The sequence below is a fragment of the Podarcis bocagei genome (assembly GCF_964188305.1).
Source record: "Podarcis bocagei genome assembly, chromosome: 12".
Taxonomy (NCBI): domain Eukaryota; kingdom Metazoa; phylum Chordata; class Lepidosauria; order Squamata; family Lacertidae; genus Podarcis; species Podarcis bocagei.
In genome coordinates, this window is record NC_138137.1 from 26,960,916 (window position 1) to 26,979,434 (window position 18,519).

The 18,519-nt window shown below is 42.4% G+C and overlaps 1 long non-coding RNA gene across 1 annotated transcript in view; it reads left to right on the forward strand.

Moving 5' to 3' along the window:
* The first annotated feature begins 13,854 nt into the window (after positions 1–13,854).
* Positions 13,855–18,519, forward strand: part of LOC308570332 — a 56,422-nt gene continuing 51,757 nt past the window's right edge. The window contains exon 1 of the long non-coding RNA XR_014001134.1: positions 13,855–14,208. This is a non-coding gene — a long non-coding RNA (uncharacterized lncRNA). The remainder of the gene's footprint in view (positions 14,209–18,519) is intronic.

Here is an 18,519-nt window from a genome sequence, read left to right on the forward strand (position 1 = left end):
ATTATTATTATTATTATTATTAATATACTGCCCTATACCCAGGGGTCTCAAGATATAAATCAAGATATAAAACCACAAAATACATCATAAAAATAAAAACAACCCAAAACCCAAGGCACCCCCACCAAAAACACACACAAAGGGCATAGGATATAAATCGGATCAACCAAAGGCCTGGTTAAAACAGAACATTTTTGCCTGGTGCCTACAGATGTATAATGAAGGTGCCAGGTGAAATTTCCTGAGGAGAGCATTCCACAGACGGGGAGCCACTGCAGAGAAGGCCCGTTCTCATGTTGCCACCCTCCAGACGTCTCGAGGAGAGGCACACGAAGAAGGGCCTCAGAAGGTGATCTCAGGGTCTGGGAAGGTTTACATGGAAAGAGGTAGTTCTGGAGGTATTGTGGTCCTGAGCTGGTCTTTATAGGTCAAAACCTGTACTCTTTTCGGTACCTGCTGAAAACATTCTCATTTAGACAAGCCCAGCCAGATGCTTAGGAAGTTGAGGTAATTGTAAACTCTTTTGAGTATTTTTACTTTTGTATGTTTTAACGTAAGGCTGTGACTTTTTCTTGATTTCACTGTTTTGCAAACCATTTTGTTTGTTTTTACGATCAAGTAGTGCATAAATTTTGTGAAATATGAATGAAGTTGTCAGGTGAACCCTTGTGGCCCAGCAGAGCCAAGGCGTTTTTTAGTCCATGGTCCTAAACAGTTGCCTTTGGCATGACCCCTCAGTCCACTTGCTGGTCACCAGGGCTGTGTCCCTGGCATGTGCTCACTCTGTTTGCCAATGGCCACCCCCTCCTCAAATTAAAAGAAAGGCGCTTTCGACTAAACATTAGGAAGAACTTTCTGGCAGTAATAGCTGTTCGACAGCGGGAGGGGCCACCTCAGAAAGTGGTGGACTCTCCTTCATTGGAGGCTTTCAAACACAGTTTGGATGTTCATCTGTCAGTGATTCTTTAACTGTGATTCCTACATTGCAAAGGTTGAACTAGAGGACCCTTGCGATCCCTTCCAATGCCTCAGTTCTGTGATTCTATGACCCTCTTAATGTTCTAACTAACTTTTTGCCAAGTCCCTCATATTTTAACAATTTTAACAGAAGAAAGCCCATGTTGGGTATAATGCCTGCTTTTTGTATGTATTTATATTGCATGTAGGGACGCGGGTGGCGCTGTGGGTAAAACCTCAGCGCCTAGGACTTGCCGATCGCATGGTCGGCGGTTCGAATCCCCACGGCGGGGTGAGCTCCCGTTGCTCGGTCCCAGCGCCTGCCAACCTAGCAGTTCGAAAGCACCCCCGGGTGCAAGTAGATAAATAGAGACCGCTTACTAGCGGGAAGGTAAACGGCGTTTCCGTGTGCAGCTCTGGCTCGCCAGAGCAGCTTCGTCACGCTGGCCACGTGACCCAGAAGTGTCTGCGGACAGCGCTGGCTCCCGGCCTATAGAGTGAGATGAGTGCACAACCGCAGAGTCTGTCAAGACTGGCCCGTACGGGCAGGGGTACCTTTACCTTTTACCTTATATTGCATGTATGGGATGCAGGTGGCGCTGTGGTCTAAACCACTGAGCCTTGGGCTTGCCGATCAAAAGGTCGGTGATTCGAATCCCTGCAATGGGGTGAGCTTCCGTTGCTCGGTCCCAGCTCCCGCCAACCTAGCAGTTTGAAAGCACCCCAAAAGGTACAAGTAGATTAATAGATACCGCTCTGGCAGGAAGGTAAACAGTGTTTCTGTGCACTGCTCTGGTGTCGGTGTTCCATTGCGCCAGAAGCGGCTTAGTCATGCTGGCCACATGACCCGGAAAAACTGTCTGCAGAGTGGACAAACGCTGGCTCCCTCGGCCTGTAAAGCGAGATGAACACTGCAACCCCAGAGTCGTTCGCGACTGGACTTAACTGTCAGGAGTCCTTTTACCTTTTTATATTGCTTGTATGGGTTGAGCTTGGACTACATAGTTGTATTAGCTTCACATAGGAGTAAAAGCTGCAAGCACAGACTCAGTGGTGAGATGTTTTATCTGCAGCTAGGAAATAAAACAGGCAATCATCTGTGTTCCAGAGCAGCACAAAAGAGCTACCAAAGCAGTTGATTTATTGTGCCACTGGAATAGCCTGCATTTAAAACTGGCATGGACATATATGTTCACATTTCCACTCTGTGGGGATGCCATTAGTACAGTGGCTCTGAAACCTTTTAGAAAGGGCAAATATTGAATCTCTGTTCATGATCTTCCTATTAATGACAATCCCTTGGTACCTCTTACATCAGTTTCCAATGCTCACTGTAGGAAATAGCCTGAAGTGGGTGAAAACAAAAGTAAAGAAATGAGGTTTCCTTTTGTCATGAAGAGGCAATGTTAGACCAAACTATTTCCTGTCATTTAAAGTGGAACAAGTGTGCAGTCTCTCCACTCAAAAGGATAGGTCCAGTAAATCTATTTACTAATATGCTCATGTTACATAAAAGGCCAGCATATTTAAGCCTGTTTTGCATGATTATTTAGGTGGCCAAAGCAATTCTATCTGGCAATTCTATGTTTTCAAGATGTAAGTGCTGACGATAGCCCTCACCTGCTCTCCAAGAATTGTCAAAGGTTATAGAAAGAGGCTCTGAGGTTACATCTGCAAGCTCCTTTAGTACCCTTGGATGCAGTTCATTAGGCCCTGGAGATCTGAATTCTTTCGAAGTAGCCAGGCATTCCCTTACCATCTATCTTGGGCACAGGGACATACCTAGGGGTTAGCCAGGTTGATACCCACCAAGGGCGCAGGCCCAGGGGGAGAACCAAAATCATGCCTCTCCACTCTGGCTCTGAGTGGCAGAGCACCTAGTAGGGCAGCCTGGGTGCAAGGGAGCCTAGAAATGCCTCTTCTTGGGCTACAACTCCTTCTCTGCATCATTTATCCTATTATCACCAGGTTGGGCACTGCTTTCCTTTCGGATGAAGACAGATTTAAAGTAGGTGTTGAGCAGTCACTCAAAAGCAGATGCCTCTTACTTTTCTTTCTAGTTGGAATTGTTTACAATTTAAGAACCATCCACCACGAACTCCATAGGATCTCACTCTGTAGTTCCTTAAGCTGTTTGAAATCAACTTTTTTAAAGTCCAGATGGCACTCACTTTCCCCTTGCTTCTGTATAGTGAATCCCAAGAAGATGTGGTCACTTCCTCCCAGGGTTCCCACTACTTCCACCTCATTGACTAGTTCTTCCCTTTTGGTGAGGATCAGGTCCAAGATAGTTACCATATTTGCCCAAATATAAGCCACATCTGAATATAAGCCGCAACTTTATAATTGGGCGGGGGGGGGGAGAGAAAAAATACCTGAATACAAGCTGCTCCATTCCTCGCTGCTCCTGGCCGCATACTGGGGGCGGGGGGGGGGAGCTGTGCTGCATTCCTGGCCTTTCCCCTTCCTTCCTCACTCTCTCTCTTCCTGGCCTGGGGGGCAGGAGCAGCTTTACCATGCTCCTGGCACTGTTTGCCCCGGACAATATAGGATATGGGTGAATATAGGAAGTTGGCACACATGGCAGGGGTGCCAACTTGAATAAAATGGGGGGGGTTAAATCCTGCTCTGCACAATCAATCACATGATGTGGTGCATGCACATCCTTTGAATGGCAATGCCCATCAACTTTGGGACAGCCCGGCCCCCTCAAATATTTTATTGGGGGGCCCAAAGGGACCTCGGCCCCTAGGAGTTGGCTCCTATGACTGGCAGAATGTTCCATGGGCACATTTGGACAATTCTGTCAGCTCATCTGTCATGCCATGACATATCTAGTCCTCTGCCAGCGTAGTGTGGCTTCCACCAAATGCCATAGCTCTCCCAGCCAGCATAATTTGAGTTTAGGATTGCTCTGAAAGATGTTTGATATGTGCAAGTCTAAGCTTTGACAAAAATAATAATCAGGCATCTTCTGGGGGAAATAAGTGTGAGCAAGTGAGTAAGTAGGACTGACAATGCAATTAATTCGCTTTCCCTTTTTTGAATGCTTTATATCATAAACTTGAAATTCTTTTCAAATAGGTTTTTGGAAGCGGCATGGAATCGATCACTGAGCCTTTAAAAAAAAGAAAAAGAAAACAGTATATATATTTTCTGTATCTTGTTCCACAGGGAGTCTTCCTTTAAGGGGGGAAATTCATATCTTTTCCATCTCTTTGAACTCCGTAAAATACCCTCTGGGTCAGTTATCAAAGGAGAGGCAGAGTTCTTTACAGTTGTCTTACTAAAGGAATTACAGGGCTCTCCAAGAAGGTGACATGCTCTGGAGCGCTGTAACGCCCACATCAATAATATTAAATAGAATTTTCTATTAACAGGAAATCCTGTTAAGGATCAACTTCTGGTCTCAGTCTGATTCCATCTAGTCTTTTAGTTACATCTTGTCCTCCGAGACAGTCTTTGAGCAGAAAAGACTTGATTCGCTTAGGTAGTAGTATACCATTTCTTTGCTGCCAGCAAGTGTTTTTGCTCAGAATGAATAAAAAGAATGTCCACATCCTCAGATATTTCTTTTATGAGTTTAAATCTCTGGATGGATTTTGTGATATAATTTTGGGTTACTCCTCCACCCCATGTCCTGTAGCTTTTGTTAGGAACATTTGAACTGTAAGCCAGGAGTAGCCAATGTACAGCTCCCCACCCTGAGTTGTTAGACTACAATTCCCATCATACCTGACTTTTGGCCATGCTAAGGCTGTTGGGAGTTGGAGTTTCCCACTCTGCCACACAGTAGAAGATTTTGGTTGTTGCTGTTTTACACCTGGTTGTGTCAGTGCATTTGTAGAATCTAGTATTCACAGTGGTGTTTCCCTGAATTGATCAGGCCATGTGGTTGAATTGAGGACACCTAGTTCAAGGAGGAAATAGTTTAATTATTTTTTGGCAAATCACACACGCACACAAGCTTCTGGGGACTAAGCAGCTGGCATCCTCTCCTCAGGCATGTGCTCTGAGCTTGATTGCGTGACGAGGCCCCAGGCCCCTCAGTTCCCTCAGAAATAAACTCACAGACACAAACATGTTGGGTTAAGGGGATAAATTTGGCCACAATTGTATTGGTTACAGATGTGAGCGGTTTCACTTAGGCAATTGTGTGAAGCAATACTATATCCTGACTCCTGCCTGTCTGCAGGAGTCCCGTAAGGGTCAACTACCGATAGGGGGAGCCCCATGATATACATCAATTGAGTACCCCCAGGGTCACTGATGGGGTCGTGGCATGGCCCTATACCACGCCCAGGCTTCGGACAGGAATCATACCCCTGGATCCCTTTAATAGGATACCCTAAACGTGGAGGGGCAGGCCAGAGGCAACAACTGCCCCTCCCATGACAAGGCTTAAGTAAAGGTAAAGGGACCCCTGACCATTAGGTCAAGTCGTGACCAACTCTAGGGTTGTGGCGCTCATCTTGCTTTATTGGCCGAGGGAGCCGGCGTACAGCTTCCAGGCCATGTGACCAGCATGACTAAGCCGCTTCTGGAGAACCAGAGCAGCACACGGAAATGCCGTTTACCTTCCCACCGGAGTGGTACCTATTTATCTACTTGCACTTTGACGTGCTTTCGAACTGCTAGGTAGGCAGGAGATGACAAGGCTTACCCAGTGCCTAACCTTACAAAGTTGTGATGATTGCTACTAGGTAGGCGAAAACCAAATGGCTGGTGCCAATTTGCCAAATGGAAAAATTCCTACCTGGCCCCAACAACCAGGTGACCAACATTAGTCATAGCAAGGCCATGGTCAAGCAACGCAAGAAAAGAGGGTGGGTGGGCTGGGAGATCCGATGGAGGAGACGAATGGAGGCTGCCCTCCCCAGCCGCACTGCAATTTAAACGCCATATGGCCACACCCCCTGGCTAACTCGATTGGTCAGCCAGGGGGCGTGACACGATGGCTTGGAGTCCTAATGACATGGGCAGCATCCCTCTGCCCACAGCCGGGTCACTGGGAGGTCCCAGGTTGCCGCCCACAACACAGCCCCCCCCCGAAAAGCGGAGCCATTTTATTGGAGCAACAGTGCAACCATTCCCCCACCTGAATTTAAGTACCCTCACCTGATGAAGCTTGCACAAGCAACCTGTCACTTCTCCTACACCTAAGTTGCCACTATGCCCGTCTCTTCAAGCCCCTCCTGACCCTGGGGAACAGCTGGGAAGGGGATAGAGGGGATTCTACCACCCTGCTTCAGGCACCCTCTGTTCCTCCACCCCTGGCTCATCCTGGCCTTCTAGCCCTGGCTCCTGCCTCGCAGGAGGCGCTAAACCCCATAAATTGCTGCCCCCTTTCCCTTTATCGGACTCTGGCCCTGTGGCCTCTGCCACACACTCCTCCAGGCCCTGCCAGTTACGCTGACTAGAACAATATTAAAAACAGTTAATACACTTACTTTAGAAAGCTGGAACAAAATGAAAATGTTGCTTTTTTTCTCTTTTTCAGAAAAATCCACTACTTAGTTTTTAGCACATGGCACCCATACTATATTAATTTTTAATTTGCTTAGGCTTTGCAACTCGGCTAGTGGCATATAAATCAATATGACTGACAAGTCAGAAAGACAACAATTAAGCAGATGGCACTTTTTCTGACATGGATGTAAGTTGTGGGGAAAACGTCAAATGTTTTGTGTTTGACGTCCAATTATATTTTAATTCAGTGTTTGATATCTGATATTTAACAGTATTTGATAATTGACATGAAGTGTTGTTGTTTTTTAAATGAGAGCATATGATAGTTAACATGTGGCGTTATTTGGAATTTGAGAGTTGGCAGCTTCTGCAAAGAACTGACATTTTGCTCTCAGAGGTAGCAGCAGCCAGAGATCATCGGAGGGGGAAGTGAGCTGTTCATCCGGCCAGGAATTCCTCCTCCACTTGAGGAAGCCAGCCTTTTTGCATCTTTGGCTGGCAGAGGAAAGCCTGCCCCACTGAATGACTGATTGAGAATCCATCTGGGAGTGAGAGAAGTATCGAGATCTGGGCTGACCAGAGGGGTGCCCCTTTGTGGGGAGCTGCTTGGGGGGGGGAGCAAGGGCAGGCAGCAGGTATGTAGCTTGTGGGAACATCTGGATCCTTTGTTGTGGCCTCAGCAGTAAAGAGTGCCTTCCATCAGCTTCGGCTGGCAGCCCAGCTGCACCCCTCACTTCTGTTGCGTGTGCTCTTGTAACTTCTAGGTTAGATTACTGCAATGTGTTATATGTAGGGCTGCCTCTGAAGACGGTTTAGAAACTTCAATCGGTGCAGAATTCAGTGGCCAGATTGCTCACCGGAGCAAGACAGTTGGAGCATATTACACCGATCGTACCCCGACTGCACTGTCTGCCAATTAGTTTCCAAGCCCAATTCAAAGTGCTGGTTTTGACCTATAAAGCCTTAAATGCCTTGGGACCGCAATACCTCAAAGACTGCCTCTCCCCGTATGAACCAACCTGGACCCTGTGATCATCATCTGAGGCCCTTCTTCATGTGCCCCCTCCAGGAGAGGCCTAGAGGGGCACAAAGCAAAAATGGGCCTTTTCTGTGGTGGCTTCCCATTTGTGGAATGCTTGTCTGGCACCTTCACTGCTTATCTTTAGGTGCCAGGTAAAAATGTTTCTCTATAACCCGGCCTTTGGCTGATTAAAATTCTATGGCCTTACAATGTATTCGTGAGAGTGGTGTATTGGTTTGTTTGTTTTATTACATAATTTATGCTCTCATTTTGTTTTTTTATGTTGTGAGCTGCCCTGTGATCTCCTGACAAAGAGCAGTATACAAATTTAATAAATAACAATAATAATTTCAAGCCTGCTCAAATAAAAACCATCAAGAGATACCGATATTAAAAGCATCCAGTTTCACATGAAAAATACAAAATATGAGTTGAAATGAGTTGAAGTTCATGATGAAGTTCAGATGTCTCATCCAATGTTAGCATGGTGACCATGGGAAATCTTAAAATAAAATAAATAAATAAAATGAATATTCTTTATAGTATAAGTAAACTCTCTGTCAAACTCCCTTAAAAACCTTTCCCTAGCATTAATTATTGCAGATTAAAGAAAAACAGACTTCCTAGTTACAGAAACTATTTTTCCACACAAAGACACATTTCAGGCTTGTAGTTTGGCTTCCAAATATGCCTCCTAAATCCATCGCAAGCACTGTTCCTTAGACTAGGGTTTTTAAGTTCTGCATTGCAAAATGCCATTTTAAAGCTACCGTATTTTTATGGAAAAATGGCACTGCCATATGTCTGGATTTTCCTGGACATTTTTTCACGATTTCCACCCAGGCACTGCTGCCAACTGCAGTATTCCGGAAATCCTGGATGTATGGCAACACTATTCACAACCCACTTGGTGGTTCCTGCACCCCCACCTACCCCCCCCCCTTCTATTGGCTACAACAGAATGCTTTTTCCAAGTGTGTATGGCAGGGGAGGCCTCTATGGGCTCATGTGCATCACATTAGCAACCTCTGTTGGCCTAGAATAGAGAGCACGCTTTTTTAAAAAAATGTACAGGTGATGGGCTGAATTGAGAAGAAGTTATCAGAACTTGGATCCCATTGAAATCAATGGGACAACTTAGTCATGATGGTTGGTGGTTTATTTAGTGTGGCACTGCTTATTCTGTAATGATACCTCAATCATTTTAAAAGCAAAAGTATGTTTTAAAATGAATGATAAACTACATAGATCCAGGCCCGGAAAACTTAGCTAACGAATTCACACAAATCGCAACAAAAACCCTTTTGTGCCCTCTTGTGGTCAGTGTCTGCTAGAATTAAAATAAAGGGATGTCAAAATTACACGGATAAGGTATCCGGTGTTGTCATGGGAATATGCTGCAGTTAAAGAAATCTGCAGGGAGAGCAGAGCAGGAGTTACTCACCAAAGACGAGATCAAGAAAAGATATCTAAATTGTATTTAAGTTAAGAAATTAACTAGCACTAAATTCAATCAGTCCTGAATATATGGTTAAATGAGTTTATCAAGGACTTACCCCTTAGCTGTTTATGCTCTTTTTGTCCTGCTCTTTGGCACAAGCACTTTGGAACCAATCCAAACCTCTTTTATCTTCACAGGAAGCTTGTGAGAATATTCCAACAGCAACTCTGTGAGGTAGGCAACGTCTACCATGAGCGCCCCATGGTTAGCTAGGGAACTTTGTGTCTGAATGGGGATTTGAATGTGGGTCTAACCCATTTCTAATCCAGTACTCTAACCATCAGAACTGGCTAGTTTCTTTTTGGCCATATTTCTACAGTAACACTACATACACAGTCCTCTGCATTTGTACACACAACTGAAATCAATGTCATTGAGTTCAACGGGACTTATGCCAAGGTAAGTGGCTATAGGATAGAAGCCTAGAAAAATAACCCTTGGCCTTTCTTGTATTGTATGCATAAGTGAGGGGCAGTATGTAGCTTTAAATTACACATGCATAATTTTTAATTGAGGACTGTGCAGGGAGGTGGATTTAGATTTGTGGATCAAAGTTCATTGGCTCCTTGTGTGGTCTGTGCTGCATGCTTTCTGGACCAGACAGGTGGGAGAATTTGGTGGCCTTTGAGGCTGGAGAAGATTCAGATATGATCACAGGTAATGTGGCTCGTAAAACATGGGGGGGGGGGGGAAGGTCACATTCAAGAATGACCATAGAGTCTAGAACCAAAATACGACTTCATAGCTAATGCAGTGTTTGTGGCCAACATACTTTAAAAGGATTTTAGACAATAGACTTCAGAACCACCACCACTGTGCAAGCTTTCTAAAAAACAACAATTTTGTGCCACCTTAGTTGTGGCATAAATATAAACTGTCATTCTTGAAAGTGCCACAAGACTCTGGCTGCAATCTAGAGACACTTACCTGAGAGTAAGCCCCACTGAATTCAGTGACACTTACTTTAGAGTAGACATGAATAGGACTGTGCCATTTGTTCCTTTAGTTGCAACAGTCCAAAATGGCTACCCTTCTGAAACTTAAAAAGTCATCAGTAGTGAGTTACTTGTAAAATAAAATTGTTATCACCATCAGATCACATTTGTAACCTGTCTCTTTTCCAAAGACCTTTGTGTGGTACACATTGGATTTTCCCATCATGTGAAATATAGGTGGGTTAATATATGGCACTGTTGAATATAAGGCATGCCATGGATTTTACAAGAGATTGTAGGTGAAAGAGGTCCACCTAAATATAGTTTATGTATGTAAAATATCAACAATATGATACTTTCTTCTAAACATTTATAGCAAAAATAGAATTTTAAATAACATGTTGCAAATAGATGTAGTGAAAATAAATACTAGTGTCATTTGTTAACTTAAACATATGTTGGGCTTTCTTGTTCTCTATTGTGTGTTTGCTTTTTGTTTTTAAATAAGGAATCATGCATGATATTTTTAAAATTCAGAGATAAGAAAGCTTTAATCTACGGCCTTGACAAAAAATGCGATCATATGCAAAATGGTATGATGAATGCACATTAGAAGATTTGGCATTACCATATTCTCAATATACTAAAACATCAGTTTCATGAATACATGTTTTAATCATAACATTAGGAAGAAAATCTGATTTGCAGAAAAATGCTAAGCAGGCGAGAGTGTATGAACCTTCAATAACTGAGTTTTCCTTTTCTCTCTCTTCATCTTTAAATTCCTTCTTACTGTTTTCATGTCAACATTTGCATTTGAAAAATTATAGCTACAACTATGCAATTCCATTGTTTGCCCTTGCCAGCATCAAAATGGCAACTTGAAATATTTGTAGCATGGGTGCTTTTATTTTTCGGATTGTATTTCTGAATGAATAAACATTCCCAGCTTCTTCAGTAAATGTTTGCCATGCTATTTAAGTCAAAACATATGAACTGGGAGCATGCATAGTGTCTATTATTTTGTCCTTGATGTAAGCTAAATACATTTCAGCTACAAAAAAGTTTTTTTTAAAAAAATGAAATCCATGAATGCCTACTTGTTCCCAATGTTTTTTTCTTTTTACTGTGTAGTGTGAATGGGTATGTTACCTATAATAAAGACAATTCTTATAAAAGCATTTTTTTAAAAAGTCCAAGGGAAGGATATTTTGTTAGGAGCTTATGGATGTACATATGTCATGATACTGGACCTCTACATTTATCTCTTATCATGCACTTTTTAAATTTTGGCTAAAGTCAATAAAAAGCCTGTCATACAAACAAACGAAAACAAGTCAAGTTGCTGTTGCCATATGATGCAGCACATTCAAGCTTTGTAAATGTTTTCCTCTCCTAATTATTAATCAATTAGAAGCGAATAAGGTGAAGGGAGGGGGAGTGAAATCAGCCTTAAGTGTATCATTGTACAAACATGTGCACTGTACTGTTTTATTAAGGCACTGAAGAAGATAAGCTTGAAAGTGCCACCAGCATATCCACAGCATCATTTCCCCCCCTCATAGACATAAATGCTATATTCAGCTGTTTTGCTCTTTCAAGCCTAATCAGGGCTGGGCAATAATAATCTACTAGATGGTTTTGTTTTTCTGCTGAGTTACCTAGCTGTTGAGTTTCCTTTCCTGCCAAGTGTACTACACTTTGCATTTTTTCCTCCAAATTCTGTTAACTGTTGGTGTCCTCCCTCCAATATAAGCCTGCCCTCCTCAGATTAATGGTGGGGATTGAACGAGCTGGTGAGGCCCACACAGGGAGCCAGTTCTGTAGATATATATTTTTTAACTTCTTTAAACAGCTGATACCTTTACCATATTACAACCTGCTTCTGATCCTCCCCTCACTTTCAAAGCAGTTTGCCGTGCAGCATGGCGGGGCGCCATTTGAGAAAAACAAGCCTAAAAGCCACTTGGGCTTACAGAACCATTTGTGTTTGATATGGGGCGCGCGTGCGGTTCTGTATCCTGGCCAACATATTTTGCTATTGAAACAGAAGGGGGGAAAGAAATCAGCTAGCTAATTCAATCAGTATTTATGTGCATGTTTGCATGCTTATTTCGCTGTGTTTTCACAGCATCAGTGCGACATTCATTTAATATTTTAAACTAATGTGTTTGGTTTTTGCAATGTTGGCATTTTGCGGCCGCTGAATTATGAAACTCACATTTCTTGTTGAGAACGCAATGAGACTGCATAGGATGCAGCCTCTTTTTGAGCAACAGAGGGCAGTCTGCAGTTTTAAAAGATTCGGCAGCTGTCTTAGAGGGCTGAATGTAGCTCTGACAGGCTGAGGTTGTAGAAGAGCAAGATTCAACAACAAACAGAAGCATGCAGACTGGTCAATCTATAATTTATTGGAAACATTACTGATCTTTGCAATAACATCTAATACATGAATGAAAGAGAACCCCATCATTTGAAGAAAAAAAACCACACCAGATACCAGAGACAGTTATGTCTGTAAAATACACATCATTATTTTTCAGCCAGATATTTGCTTGCTTTGAAATTATCAGCATTCAGCTGATGGACACTTAATGAAACCGTGTTCAAAAATGCCCTAATTTATTCTGTGCTGTATTAACATATATCTGAATGTTTATCTTCAGACTTTTTAATGTGACACAAATGATACTAAGTAACTTACTTGCATACATTGCTTGATAATATGTTGACTATTCCGGAGCTACTACATTAGTGACAAAAATACTGTACCATAATAATTTCAATAGAGAAAGCCATTGTCTCTTCCCTTCATTACTAATATGATCTTTTCAATCATATTAGTTGTGGCAGATCAAAGTGGAAAAATAGCCTTTTTTTAAAAAAGGAGCAAAACTAAATGTTAGGATACTTCTTCAGCAAATGCTGAAGTATAAATACTTCTAACCTGTTATCTCAGAGAAAATTTTGCCACCAATTAGAATGATACCAGGACAGTGCTAGCGATGTGGGTGCAACTGCTTTTAACAAAGTAATCACGTGGGATTATTTCTTGCACAGTAGCGTTTAGCAAACACGATAATGTCAGCTGGTTTGATGAAAAAATGAACTCACTGTTTGATTTGACAGCAACAGAATGCCATTGTTTCTCCATTAATGATACCTGTTAAAGTTATGCAAAAGATATATAAAGTGACAGAGGGCAGAGCAATCCTAACAAGGCAGATATGCTGGTGTATCACCTTAACTGCTTGTGTCCAGCGGGGCTGTGGCTGGAGTTGGGGGTCAGTGTTCTGCCCTTCCATTGACTCCTAAGGGACGGGTTGACTTATAGCTGCATTTTTGATGATGTAAGTTACATCAAGTTCTGTGGGTGGACTCAGTGAATGACGGAAATTAGGGTGCAGTGCAATTTTGTTTATGCCTCACCCCCAACATAACAATTCCCCACCCTTGTGCCACTGTACATGGGTGTAGCTAACGCGACCAGGGCTCTCTATCACCAGGTGTAAAGATAGGGGGAAGCACAGTGGAGAGATATTCCACATAGCCTAACCTCTCCCAGTTGACATATTTGGAAGTTCAGATTGCACTATAATTCAAATGAAATTGAAAGTATCCTAACATACATTTAGGAAGCTCATATTGGATGTTACAGACACAGCTCCTGCAAGCAGCAGGAAAGGTTCCCTATGAGGAAAGATCACATAACGTTTAGTTGGGGCTTTTTAATAGCAGCTTTAGGAGGCTGACTTAATTTTCATTGGGAACATGGCAGGAGTCAAAGGGTTAACCGCTTCCACAGTTCTGATATGGATCCCACCCCCTTCTATTTTTTTTAGGGAAAGGTGCCAGCAAACACCATAAACTTAACAAGTGTTTAGTTTGATGATAATGCATAGGAACAGTATCTTTTCTGTGTGTAATAAAGTATTTCAAGACACTGAAACACAGGGCATTACAGTGGTACCTCGGGTTAAGTACTTAATTCGTTCCGGAGGTCTGTTCTTAACCTGAAACTGTTCTTAACCTGAAGCACCACTTTAGCTAATGGGGCCTCCTGCTGCTGCTGCGCCGTCGGAGCACAATTTCTGTTCTCATCCTGAAGCAAAGTTCTTAACCTGAAGCACTATTTCTGGGTTAGCGGAGTCTGTAACCTGAAGCGTATGTAACCCGAGGTACCACTGTATTGACAGTTTATCTTCCTTATTCTTTTGGCCTTCTACAGCAAGGAAGTAGAGGAACTCACAGTGTATCTTTCAAAGCCCTCGGAAGAAATGGCATTCCTAGCAAGTTTGAAAACACACGCATACAACTTAAGAGTGGTAGGTCAAAGTTATTAGCAAGTCTTTCAATGTAATCATTTCAATGAGAGCTATTCCCACTGGCTGGAATATACGCAATGCAGTTCCAATCTGTTAAGAAGTGGGATAGGACGTTTCTTTCAAATTATAGACCTATAAACTTAACCAACACTGTGCCTAATTTATGCTCCAACTATTTACTTCTCAAACCTGAGAGTTGAGCAGATCCTGATTATCTCTTTGGTTTTTGCTGAGGAGCAGGCTGGAATCAGAGGTGCCCATTCAACCATGGGGTGGGTCACTCATTTGCTCATGAATTTGTGACAGTAAATAATGTTCTTTTATTCGTCATAGATCTGGCCACTTTTGACATTACCGGGGCATTAGAAAGTGCCACTTTTTAATTGGATTTAAATAAAAATTTGGAATGTCAGTAGCTTCCACTAATTAAAATTCTTTACTTCACCATTTGTTACATCTTATTCCACTGGATTTTGAACAAATTCCGTATCTGTGACCCAGGTTGTTAAGCAAGGATGTAAACCTGCTTGATTTAATGTTGTTCATTTATTATATTGTTATGAGTCTGGGGGCGGCGGGGAGCAGGCAGTATGCTGGATCCAGCAAGTGTTAAAATCTAAAACAAGGATTAGAATTCCTGGAATATTCAGGCTAACTTCCTGGTGCGATGGTAGCCTATGAGCCTTAATGAAACAATGGAAGTGGTTCTGTGCCAGACAAAAAAACGGCTTGCTGGTAGTTAGAAAGACAAAGACCAGAGTTGGAAGTTGAGTCATGTGAGCAGGAAGGAAGAAGCTGAAAGCAAGACAGTAGGCTGGGAAAGCAGAGGGTCAGAGCCATGCCTCATTTCTGCTTGAATGTGCTTGTCATTGCCCTCCCCCATAGGATGGACATTGCCTAGGGAGAGTTCCATGGGCCAGGCAGAGGCCTGGGGGGCCAACCACATTTGGCCCATGCGCTGCAAGTTCCCCAACTTTGGTCAGAAGACATGGTGACAGAGTGATGTAGCCCCATGCTGCTCTCTTTGATAATCTAATTATCTTTCCTTGCTGAGGCTTATGTCATCTTGGTGCTGAGTCATGAATTAGACACAGTTAACTGGCATCCATACCAGGTTGGAGTGGGTGGAGCATTCATCTTGGACTCTTTATTGACTCCAATGGGTGTGCATTAATTATAACATCTATTTTGCTGGTGTTCTTCTGACAAAGGAAGCAGAGGTTGGATGACCATCTGTGATGGATGCTTTAACTCAGGGGTAGGCAACCTAAGGCTCGTGGGCCGGATATGGCCCAATTGCCTTCTCAATCTGGCCCACGGACAGTCCAGGAATCAGCGTGTTTTTACATGAGTAGAATGTGTCCTTTTATTTAAAATGCATTCCTGGGTTATTTGTGGGGCATAGGAATTCGTTCATTCCCCCCCCCCCAAAATAGTCTGGCCCACCACATGGTCTGAGGGACGGTGGACTGGCCCACAGCTGAAAAAGGTTGCTGACCCCTGCTTTAGCTGCCTTGCAGGGGGTTGGACTAAATTACCCTTGCAGTCCCTTCCAACTGTAATTCTATGATTCTATGAAACACGATCTAGCCCTGCTGAAGGCTTGGTAACCAACTAATCTGGCTATTTCCTTACTTCCCCAGCATGCCCATCTTCATTTTCTCCCCTTACAATGACAATCCTATCATTGTCCAGTCAGCGAACTGAGGACAGGCTTGCACTGTCAAAACAGATATGCACACAACCACTAACATTTAGCAGACTTGCGTGAAATTGCCCCAAATTTACCCAAACATCCATAAGATACTAAACAAGCCTCACTAAGCCCCTTATTGCTCACCTGCCTAGTAGACGCTAAAAGCTGTTTTCCTTGCTTTTGCACATAGATTTGCCAGCAGCTGTTTCAACATTTATAAACACTATTCCTCCTGATTGCCAAATAACCATAAATTCATTTATGCATATTTTTGTATTGCAGGCGTAAAAATAATTACATGTCTGATTAAATCCACTTATGCCTTCATGTCTTACTAAATCTCTAATAGATATAAATTGTTGAAATGCATTGCATCGGAACACATAAATATTACGGGTGCAGCCTAGTTTATCTTTACTATGGTCTGAAGCACAAACAATGAATGGAAATTGTTATATTCACACCATTTCTTTCAAACTGGGGCCTCAGTATTTGCCCTCATGATAGTGTGATGCTCCAGGTCAATCATTGAGGAAGACCATTCCTTATCAAAAAGTTAAGTTATTCTCTCACAAAGCAGCACATATATTAATAAAGAGAAGACACATAGCGCACTTCAGTGAGTAAAGGACTTTTTATGGTATGAAGGCATCCACTGTATATTTTCCTTGTCCCTACATCAATGTTATTCTAAATCACAGCACAGTACAATCCTAGTTCCCTTGAAGTGATCCTGCTTCCTTCAGCAGAAGCAGAATCTGACCCATACTATTTAATGATGTGTTCAAATCTATCCCTAATATTGAATCAGGCAAATATCACTGCAATGCTTGGTAATGGTTTGACTACTATTAATTCATTTGGTATTCATTGTGTTAGCACTTATCATAATGAATTCATTTGGTATTCATCTGAATGTCGTAAGTATTCCGAGTGATACTGCAATTTAGTATTAATTGATATACTACCTAATTTCCCCTACAAAGGAAAAAATTGTGCTCTGCTCATGAAATACACTCTTTTAACATTTTATAGTGGTAATAATGATGAGATTGAGATACCTAATTCATATATTGGACATTATTCTTTTATGGTAATGCCAAATCAATGTTAGAATACATAATATGGTGCAGAATTACTGTAAGGAGAGTGTGTGTGTGTGTGTGTGTGTGTGTGTGTGTGTGTGTGTGTGTGTGTAACAAGATAAAACAATTTGCTTTAACCTTTAAAAGTGCTTTCATCAACAGGTGAGCACAATAAACGAGTTGCATGGTACTATGTGTTTTATATCCTCTCTGGAGTCATGGTTTCAGTTTTCAGCTGAAGGCGAGGGGAAATCACAGCTTTGGTTCTAGAATTCAGGCAGCTGATTGGTTCTGAGTAGACCTCAAGATGCACAGGTCTTGAAGAAAAACAGGAGAGAAGGGCTGCCCATTTTAGAGATTTTAATTCTTTATATGAAGCTTAGGTTTCAGCATCACTACGCCTCTCCCTCCAGGCAACCCCCATGTGCATGAAATTAGGCTGAGGGGCATGTGTCCCTCAGACCACAGGTTGCTGACTGATTTCGGTGATGTATGTAAGGTTGTGAAATAAACTAGAAACTGACTTCTCTCTGTGTGCTAGACATATATTTGTTTTGTTCTCTGCTGAATGTGTGTAAGGGAGTGATTGCATCAGTGTGGACAAGGACAGTGTGGTCAGCCAGACCCACAACCCTAAATCCCTCTGCGTCAGGGCTGGCTCAGCAAACGAAAACCTTCTCTGAAGAGTTCCCACAAAGATAGACTGGTTGCTGTAAATGTAAAAGAGATGAATATTCAAAGGGAAGTATAGGTTTAATTGATTTCCTATATCCGCACAGTGAAAACTCAAACATGATGAATGAAATGAATTGTTAGATCTGATATGTGATTTGGAGCATAATGGAGTTTGAAAGCGTAACCTGCAACCAGGTGACTTAACTTTTGAGGTATTTGTCATGGATGTTGGTGTAATAAGCAAGTCACCTCATCAGAATTGGGCATTTGAGCAGATTTGGGAAAGAAACAATTCTTTGTTTGTCCATGGGAGAAGAGGGTTGAGGGTCACAAACCAGCGGCAATACAGTAACTGTGCAGGCCCATTGAATTATAGCAAGATGTTTTTTAGGGGTGCGCATGCGGTGGAACAGTTCTTAGTGGGTTGTACACAAGGTCTCCATGCATCCACTCTCCTTGGTATGCTCAATTTAAAGGCTAAAATGAGTCCTATATGTATATGCCAACATACTTTTCAGTCCATAATTATTTCAAAGAATGGTCCAAAGTCAATTTAATCTGCTAGTGCACAAGAGAAGTTTGCTTCAAACTCCTGGTCTTTTATTAGCCGTTATTTCTCTAAGCAGGTAAATTTGGGTAAGTAGGCTCCAGTGAGTGATCTTTCATTTCCTTGAGATAGAGAGCAGAATTGGTCAGTGTGGTTCTGAAGCTTTCCTTTCCTTGGCAAAATAAAGGGAAGCTTTGTAGCCATCATTAAATACATTCACTCTAAGATTTACTGTGGTAATCGTGACAAAGCAAATGGCTGTTTCTTTGGCAGCAAAAGAGTTTTAAGAAGACAGTAGGCATTGTTGT